Consider the following 9,976-nt stretch of genomic DNA (forward strand, 5'->3'; position numbering starts at 1 on the left):
GAGTAGAACTCCATACAAAGTCTAGCAAAAGCAGAACCAATAATTAAATAAATAAATGCAATTAAAATATAGACAAAATAAAAAATGCACAACTGACACCAGGATATTATTCTGGGAAAATATATCTTTTTGGAGCGTCATATTGTCTTTGGTTTCTGGATAGCATTTGGAAACATCTGGAAGACAATAGAGACCAATTTCTTATGACCACATGATCTTTTTAGTACGAGGGATTTATATTTGGCAAACAGAAGTTCCCAAATAGCCAAAATGTCAAATAACAGGCAGTGTTACAATAGATAAGGACACCCTGCAGAAAATCAATGGAAATGTGCATATAATAGATAATAAAGAATGTGGGGTAGAGGGTTTGTCTCGTATATGCAGACATTCAGTATCTACTGATGGACCAAATTTTATCTTGTTTTGTGCATTCAAAGCCTATCTTACCCAGAACCTTTATAAATCCTCATAATGATTGGCTCCAAGAAAGTCTGCTGACTATCTGCAACAGTCAAAACACATTTTTAGATTAAAATATTGAAAAATTATTCAAGCTGTATTCATAAAAACAAAGTGTAGAATTCTGATAGAAACCAAAGACTGTCTCTGTGTTTTGTAAAAACCTTGTGCCTCTAATGTAGTGAGAGTGTTGCGTGACAAATGTCTGAGCCAAACTGGAGAAAAATACTTTATCATATATCAAAAATTCATAATCGTTGATCAGAAAAAAAGGAAATAAAATAGCCTGATATATTTTTTTCCACAAAACCAAAGCTGGAAAGCAAAACTGATGAAAACCTAATCTCAGAATCAGAATGATTATCGTCTTTCATGTTGTTTTTGGCTGCGCTCCTTAATAGCGAATAAATTGACTTTGAAGCATTCCCAATGCATCAGTCTGTCCGCCCCCTGTCTATCCAAACTACCCTCCTCTCTTGGCCTCCTACAATTACCCCTCCTTCCCAACTCTCCCCCATTCAGGCAACCCCTGTGCCCTCTTGTATCCGGCTATTTAGCGTGACAATCCATTATTTTGATGGCTTCAGAGGAAAAATAAGAGGGGGAAAGAAATGGATGAACAGGCAACACTTTGACTTTCAAAAAAGGGACACAATTTCTTTTATTTCTAATCTTTCTTCTTTTTTTCAGCTCTCTGCCTTCTTCATCCTACTTCTACCTTACATTTGTCGATTCCTTATTCTAGTTTAACGTTGTTAGGATTTTACACATCCTCACTTTTTTTTTCAATTATGCTCCCGCCTCCTACTGCGCCCCATTTCTGCTTGTTTTCTCCCCCCCTTCTCCTCTTCTCTCTCCCTCCAGACCTACTTTACCCCCCTTTATGCTGACCCCTGCAACCACTCTACACCCCTCTGACTTGTGAACCATCTCTTTTTTGGCTCTCTATTGCTTTGTTGCTGGCAGCCTTTTTGGAAACCTGATAGGGCCCATAGAAAGAGAGGAGCCAGGGTTTAAAATGTCTGAAGTTGACCCCCTCCAATCAGCCTCCACTTATATCTACTGTACAACCACCCTACCCCACCCAAACACACACACAAGCCTTTAAGCAACATGGGGTGTGTTTTCAACTTCAGAGCCTTGTGGCTGGAGTGTGGAGGTGGGAACAGTAATTGCATATGCATCCCAAAACGCTATGAAAGAAACACTGCTCCATGCTCAGCATCCCCTTAAACCAATCTTCCTTTTAATCTACATTACATTCATCTATATCTACATTCAAGCATTTATAGTACATATCCATGCCCATGTCCTGCTCTGCTTCATAAATGTCACTTTGGTCTCTGGGCTATGCTGGGCAATGTGATGACATCATAATATTTTATATAGCTATTGTGAGATTTTAATGTTGTTAAATTAAAGTGATATGATGCTTTTATAAGGTGATGAACTCCTAAAAAAATGCCATTTGTTGGTAGGGGTTTGCTAGGTAACACGATGAAGTCATCATATGTGACATAGATAAAACCTTCAGAGGCCTAAGATGTACCTGTGCATCAAGTTTGGTTATTCACCTCCTGACTGAGTGAGAGCAGTTTGCAGACAGACAGATTTTGGTCTTTAACATGTTCTGTATTGAGAATTGAACTAAGGCAATAATTTGCTTGTGATCATAAGTATAATAAATATTGTCCTGTAAATACGTTATTTTGCTTGTGTTAAGTAAGCACAACATAACAGGACAAACTGGGTGATGGATGCAGTGTTCTCTGATCACTTCTTTCTGGATTCTCTGCATGCATCACGAAGAAGACAGAGTCAAGTCAGCTACAGGTAGTGGTTTAATGATATCATGTATGTGGTTATAAAAGATGTAAGTAAAATGGTCTATATTTTACACAGTGTATGTGAAAGGGCCAGTTCAGTCAGACATTATTATTATGCTTTCTTATTTTCTGCCAGCTTGGGGTCAATTTTTATGGTGACTATTTATTTAGAAGCAATTTTTTGCAGTAAAAGTTGTTCAAAGAAAGCTCTATTGATTTTTTAGAGTTACTGACAAACTGTTTCTTGGTAAGATATTTTGCTACTGAACATAATGTGAGCATAAAAAGCAATTTGTTGCACTTCATTTGCACTGGAGACAGAAATTGCAGTGATATCATAAAATAACACATACACAATCAAAGCTAATGACAGGCCCACTGGTGTGAGCACAAATAAGCACAAACATGGCCTGAATAGACTTAATTAAGCCTAATAATAAGTTATTTCATTTGCAAACATTTCATACATGGTTAATAGCGCTGTAACTTAGCTGTACACAGATTTTTGTGGTTAGTAATGCATTTGCCAAGTATAACTTTTATGGGCTCTGAGAAATGAATTTTTACATTATTAGTGCTTCAGTCTTGATTTGTTCACATTTGGAGAAACAGCTAGGTCATCAGCTAACATTAGCAATGTTAGATAACTGTTATCTGACAAATAACAATTCCTGCTATGTACATAATAGCATTAGTGCTATATCAGTGGTGCTACAATAATTCATGTTAGCAATGTCAGCTAGCTATTATCTGACAAATAACATGGCTTGTTATACAGACAACAACACAACCAATAGCAAAAAAAAAAAAGCATCAGCACTAGCAAACAGGCTACTAGCTATCGAGCAGCTACCAGACTGCAACTTTAAACTTTCACAATATATAAACATATGAGTACAGCTATTAAAAAGGGGACATTGGACAAAAAAAACAAAACTGTGTTGTACTTGGTTCTAAATATGTTTTTAGCCTGAATTTGGGAATTTTACCATGAATATCTTTCTTGATCCAAGTGGCCATTCCAGGAGCTGTCATTTTTTTTTAGCATTTTCACATTGTGTCTGCTGCTCCGCTCCTCTTATTGTGCAATATGTCCAGTTCAGAGACTTCTAATGGAAAAAAATCCACCAGAAACTGAACGCAAGAGGATTACCAAATCTAGCAGATAAATAATTGAAAGTGAAAGGAAAAGACATTTACAATAGTTCCATGACCTAAGTATAATCATGTGAGTTAAATCAGTGGAAAGGGAAAATAATTCATTCCTTTCCTTTAAACTGTGCTCATTCTGCATACAAAACCAACAGCCCCCCAAAGCCTTACAACACTCTCCCCGTGGACTATGTAAAATGTGTGTCAGGGCCTTAGAAGTGTGGCCAAGGCAAACACCTGGCACAGTTCAGTGATCTGCTACATTTCACCATCTACCACAGAAATATGCACACGGGGAGTTCATACAGACATAAACTCAGTCTGTGTGCAGTCACAGTTTCTGCCAGCATGTGTGCATATTAACACACAGAGCAGATGCTGCTAAATGCAGAAACATTTAAACGCACACGCGTGTTCAGTCGCATACACGCGCTCAAGCAAACAGTCGCTATAACACAAGTGAAATGTGGGCTCAAGCGCCTTTTCTGTTTTTGTCTCTCTCCCTGGTGGTGTGTCATGTTTCGGGGGATAATAGGTGTCACAGTGAGACCCCTTTGGTCTCAGCGCTCTGGGGGGACTCTAATGGCACACACACATTCAACCATGTGAGCACAAGCAGCTCATTCTCTGGACCATGGGAACCACAGATGACTCGCCACTGCTCTCATCTTTCTCTACCTCTACCAGTTCTTTCTTTTTTCCATCCCCTCACTTTCTCTTTTTTCTCCTTTTTGCTTTTCTCGTGCTCACACAGTCATCCGCCCCATTTATAAACCACATTTGTGTTATTAACTGTAAGAGCTCCCTGTCTACTTCTTTTGATAAGTTTTTGTTTCTAATCTTAAGTTTCTTTCAACACTGTTAAATATAGAAACTATCGGGTCACCGCAGGATGAATGTGAATAATCCCTGAGCTATTTGCTTAGATCTGGGAATCCTACAGCAACAGAGAAGATCATAAAACTAAAAATGTACGAGGAAATGAAAATGAATGATAAAGTACTTACTGTTGTAACAGATTACATATAAACTTCCTGGATCAACTTAAGAACAATCATTTGAAATTGAAGCATTATTGCAGATAAGTGTGAGCAGTCTACAACAAAATATCAAAATATCAAATCGCTTTGCCGATTGAAACTTTGCAGTGCAGTTCACTTCAAAGATTTGTAGAGATGAACTGTATGCAATCGGATACAATTAATCGCTTTGTATTATTTATTTGAAGCAAACCAGCTGAAACACCATTCAAATGTACTGGAAAAACTGCCATAGTGACTTAACACATGATCAGACGCACTGCCCAAGATTTGGTCCCAATTCAACAGCACGTTTAGTCTAGCTCAAACTTTACGATTACACTATACACCAAAATTAAAATGAGCCAAAGCACAATTTCTCATTAGAGTTCTAAGCTGGTGGAGAGTTGTTACTTTATGCTGAGTGTGACTGATCGGTGCTGCTTGTTGCTAAGCAAAGCTAATTAGCACTTTGCTTTAACTTATGGTAGTTGTTTACAGACACTGTTTTGCTGTGCAGTGGCATTGCTGTGGATTAAATATTTTGCTAAAGTGCTGGGTATAGTCAGCCTGTGTTATTGTATCATCACATGTCCCTAGATTTAGCAATGACACCACATCCATGATTAGTTACGATAATTCATTAATTATTTGACACCACATCTTACCCACTTTGTAAACTGGAATTATCTTTGATTGTTATGCCAGTAATATATATAGTTATAACATCTATGTGATGCATCTCCTGTGAAATTTTGAAATATCTGAAAGTGAGACTGAAGTGAGGTAAGCTTTTTTATATTTGAGTAACAGTATATACAGTGATGGGGCGCAATAGCATGCATATTTCTCTAATGTGAAGGATTTTCCCTTCAACACCATAAAGAGCTTTAATCACAGGATTTTTTCTTTAGCAGCTGCCGTTCAGGATGACAGACACTTGATAAACTGCTATGACCTACACCAGTATTAGCTTTCATGTATTATATTACTTATCCTCCCTCTTGTCCTTTCTAATGTGACAGGCAAAGTGACAACTACTCAAAGCCACAAGGCAGGGAGAGAGGGTGGATGACAGAATGAATTAAAGGGAGGAGGGGGAATATGCCTCCAGGTAATGTGTGGGAGGCTCCTGTCTTTTCTCCTCCATCTCCTTTATCTACTCACTCTCACCCAGGCTTGAATAGTGCACTTCGTGTGAACATTTTAAGCTTGTTTTTATATAAATTTGTTTATGTATAAAGGTATTAGTCATTACTTACATTTTCCTGTATCTTAGTGAAATATTAGCCAATAAAAGCATCTGATCTTTCACACCTCCCAGGCACTTTGGTTAGGTGAGCATTGGGCCTCAGCCAAAAGTGGGATTACAACACCCAAAACAACCTCATCTTACTTCTGCTGTCACTTAGCTGAATCCATGGCCAGACAAGATTCCTCCTGTATGTCTTTCTTGACAATACTTGCATTTTGTTAAGACATAATTAAAAAAAAAAAAAGTCTGTCTGTCGTATTACTTGGAACATTTGATTTTGTTTTGGAGGCAGAGGAAAAGCACCAAACTTTTTTCTTACTTTGAAGAGACAAATATTATTCAGAAACAAAAAATGGCAGTAGAGTGACAGAGTGACAAAGATGTATCAAAAAATATGAGTGAAGCAAGAAAATGTGAAAATTTTAAATGTACCTCTGAAACGTTTTTTGTCCCAAAATAACCTTGTCTATGAAAATAATCTATGCGAAGCATTAAGCATTTATATCAACATATCTTTAAATAGGGGTTTTAATATTACACAGCTAATTTGTTTATTGGTTGATTTTGATCCTTTTTCTTTTATATAGGTATAAAAAATTGCTGTAATTCCTAAAAAGTTAGTGCAAAGTTTTTGTTAACTCCCTTCAATCAAAGCTTAAAGTTGATACTTTAATCACATTTTGATTCCTGATTCAAAACCTACTGTTGTGGTGTAGTATTATTATATAAATACTCATGGACCTAACTATACAACTTGGATTGGACTGACTTAGTACCACGTATCAAACTGCACTGTTTGTATTGTGTGAGCGTGCGTGTGAGTTTAAGTGTGTGTTCTTCCTGGCAACAGTTGTTGGATGCGCTAAACAGACGAGGTTGTAATTTTATAACCCTGTGTCTTTGAATCTAACCACTGATGTGTGGCGAGACGTGTTCACACTTCTACCCTTAAATGCTCTCACTCCACGGCCAGATCATTATGACTTCATGCTGGAAACTCATCCAAAGGTTGCATAGAAATACAAGATGCTAAACATTTGGCACGGCAACATTCCTCGGCTTTAAAAATCAAGCATGTATATATATATATATATATATATATATATATATACAGCAAAGCTTAGGTAATCACCATTTTCTGTTACTAAAAGCCTGATTTTTTTTTTACATGTTTTTAAAACACCCCTGCACTGTACTGTAAACAGGCAGCGAACAAGTCATTGTTGTGTCATGCCTTTAAAAAAAAAGAGGCAGTTGTACATCATCAACACCTGGCGGAAGCGAACAGACATGAGATACGTGAGTAGACGATCTTTTCAAAGTGGAGGTTATAATTTATAACTTGACACATTGTGTTTGAACACAGAACAAGAATGATGATTTTATGCCTCGCTTCTTAGCCAACACTGATTTTATTTTTAACTCGTCTCTATGGAAGCTAAGGTAATATTTTTTTAACATTCGTTGCCCTGAATTGCTCCAGATAGCCCAGAGATTAGAGGACAAAACCCTTTTAAAGTCAGCAGGCACCACTCCTACTGCAACCATGACATCAGTCAAGGCAACCATGACTTTACTTGTTTTTTGGCTTCCACAGACATGAATGTATGTGTACACTCAGCAATGTTCCAAGGAGAATTGTGTAGTCTGGATTTTCAATCGCTGTCTCATCACACCGCTACTTTTAAGAGGCTCCCAGGCTTTAGTGCATGTGTATAAATGCAGTTTTTTTCTCCATTTCACTTAGCCGGACAGTACTAATTCTTACCACAACACCATCAATACTCAAAATTATAAAGAAACAAACAAATGTACATTTTTGTTGCAGTTGTAATTTATCATGCACATGTACAGACCCGTCTTAAGTTTGTCAGTAAACATCTAAATGATTCAGAGAATGTTTGGGAGAAAGTGCTGTGGGTCAGAGTGTGACCCAAAGAACCCGTCCTCACAGTCAAGCAAGGAAGTGGAAACATTATGCTTCAAGACTGTTTTTCACCACCACATTAAGTGTCCAATTATGGGGTCGTGCGCCATAAAATCTTGGACGCGAACTTCGTTCAGCCAGAACACTGAAAATGGGACGTAGATGGGTCTTCCAGCATGACAACGACCCAAAATACAAAGAAAAGTCACACAATGAAGTCATGGAGTGGCTTAGCCAGTCACCAAAACACAATGTTATGAAAAATTTGTGGAGGGAGCTAAAGCTGCAAGCCAAGAAACTAAAGGATTTAAAGAGTTTCGGTTAAGAGGAGTGGGCCAAAATCCCTCCTGAGGTGTGTGAGAACCTTGTGACATCTACAAGAAATGTCTTATGGCTGTGCTTGGCAACAAAGGTTTCTCTTGCTTTAGGATCAAATGCTTATTTCATTCACTAACATGCAAATCAATTGTTTTTTTAATTCTTGGTTGATACATCTCTCTCTCTCTCCGTTAAAATGAAGCTACTATAAAAACTAGAGTCATTTCTTTGTAAGTGAGCAAACTTACGAATTCAACAGGAGATCAAATCATTTTTCCCCACCCACCACACATAAATGCACAGCATGCTGTCATCTCAGTCAGCTGCTGCACAACCTGTCCTCTTTCACGTGCACACATAAGTACCCGAAAGCAAGTCAGTTTGAGTACAAACGGAGAAAGAAACACAAGAAAGAAGATAGACGAAATCTAAGAATCAAAAGGTGCTCGCACGTAAGTAGGGTCAGAGTGGCAGTTAAAGTTGTAATCTCAGGTTTTGGTCACTCTGGTCTTCTTAAAAGCACCACAGTGTAATTGAAAGGTCAGCCATTCTGTTCTTCTTTTATTTGTCCTTATCCACTGTCACATCCTTCTCACTCCTCTCATCCATTTGAATCCCCCTGTGCACTGTCTCCACCTAACTTATCTCAAAGTAAGTAGTTTGTCTTCTCTCCAGGAGGTACAGTGAGGAACATTAAATTGTAAGGGTTACCCCACGCTTTCTTTCTCGTGTTAAGAAAAAAAGAGGCCCCCACCCACCCCCACTCTCCCTTTGCTGTGTATTTAAGTCCCTTCATGTCAGTGCTTCAATAATCCTCTCCCATAGCTTCACCTCAAACAGGACCATGACCTGCTGACCTGCCCACTGACCCCTCAACAGACCACCTCCCCCGAATGTTGCCACAGTGTGGGCTGAGGATTAGCTGCTAGGGAAACAGTAGCCACTCTTATCCTCATGCTTTTGTTTTTCTTAGATCTTGAGAGTTGCAGCGACTATTTGAAAATGCAGTTTGAAAGGCAAAACTTTGAGTTATGGGGAAAGGAATGTTTGTATAAGCGTGTGTGTGTGTGTGTGTGTGTGTGTGTGTGTGTGTGTGTGTGTGTGTGTGTGCGTATTTGTGCGTGGGATAGGGGAGTATGGAGTGGTAACCTATATGACCCCTGGATTCCTGTAGACTCACTAGAAGCCTAATCACTCCCAGCAGAAATAATTGGAACACTAATACACCCTGCGTGCTCACACACAGTGAGCTATTTCGACTCTGTGATAAAGTGTTTCTCATTTGGGCATGCACACAAACTCACACACATAGAGGATGAATTAGATAAAGACAGACTGACCCTGAACTCTTCTGTATTAACTATCTAAGTTTTAGCTTTTATCCACTGAGAAAAAGGCAGGGAGAGAAGAAACATCCATATTTTCCATCATATTTCTCTGATAAACTTAGATGAATGTTGTTTTGTATATAAGAATGATTTGCTCTTCTGTGCTGCAGACTGGTCGGAAAAATTTTCTTCTAAAATTATATTCCCAAAATATTATTTTCAGGCAGGATTACTATAGTCAAAAGACCATTTTTGTTTCCACTGGCAGTAAGTCATATTTACTCATATGGCTGTTCTTCCACAAACAGTACAGATCAGGCATCAGTGACACTGATTAAGATAAACACAGCTTGAAAACACTTGAAAACACCCTGACCCTAAAATCCTGGGTGGGTACTGGCGGGTAGCAAACATGCATATCAACTTTAGGCAGGCTAAAACAGTGTTAATGGTCAGTCAGATATATGGAAGGCTATCCGCTGAGCCATCAACTCATATGGGATAGGTCATGCAATCAAGCTCACCCCACAATCCTATCTGCACTAACTTTATATCCATTTTTCTGGAAGGAAAAGGCTTCCACACAGATGGTGTGTGGAGGTGGGGGCGGAGTTACTAGACAGAAGCTAGCAGAACAGTCTCAACAGACACGGAGCACTTCTTGGATTTAAATCGTTTTGGTTTGAGGT

This window comes from Oreochromis aureus, linkage group 14, assembly GCF_013358895.1.
Source record: "Oreochromis aureus strain Israel breed Guangdong linkage group 14, ZZ_aureus, whole genome shotgun sequence".
Lineage (NCBI taxonomy): Eukaryota > Metazoa > Chordata > Actinopteri > Cichliformes > Cichlidae > Oreochromis > Oreochromis aureus.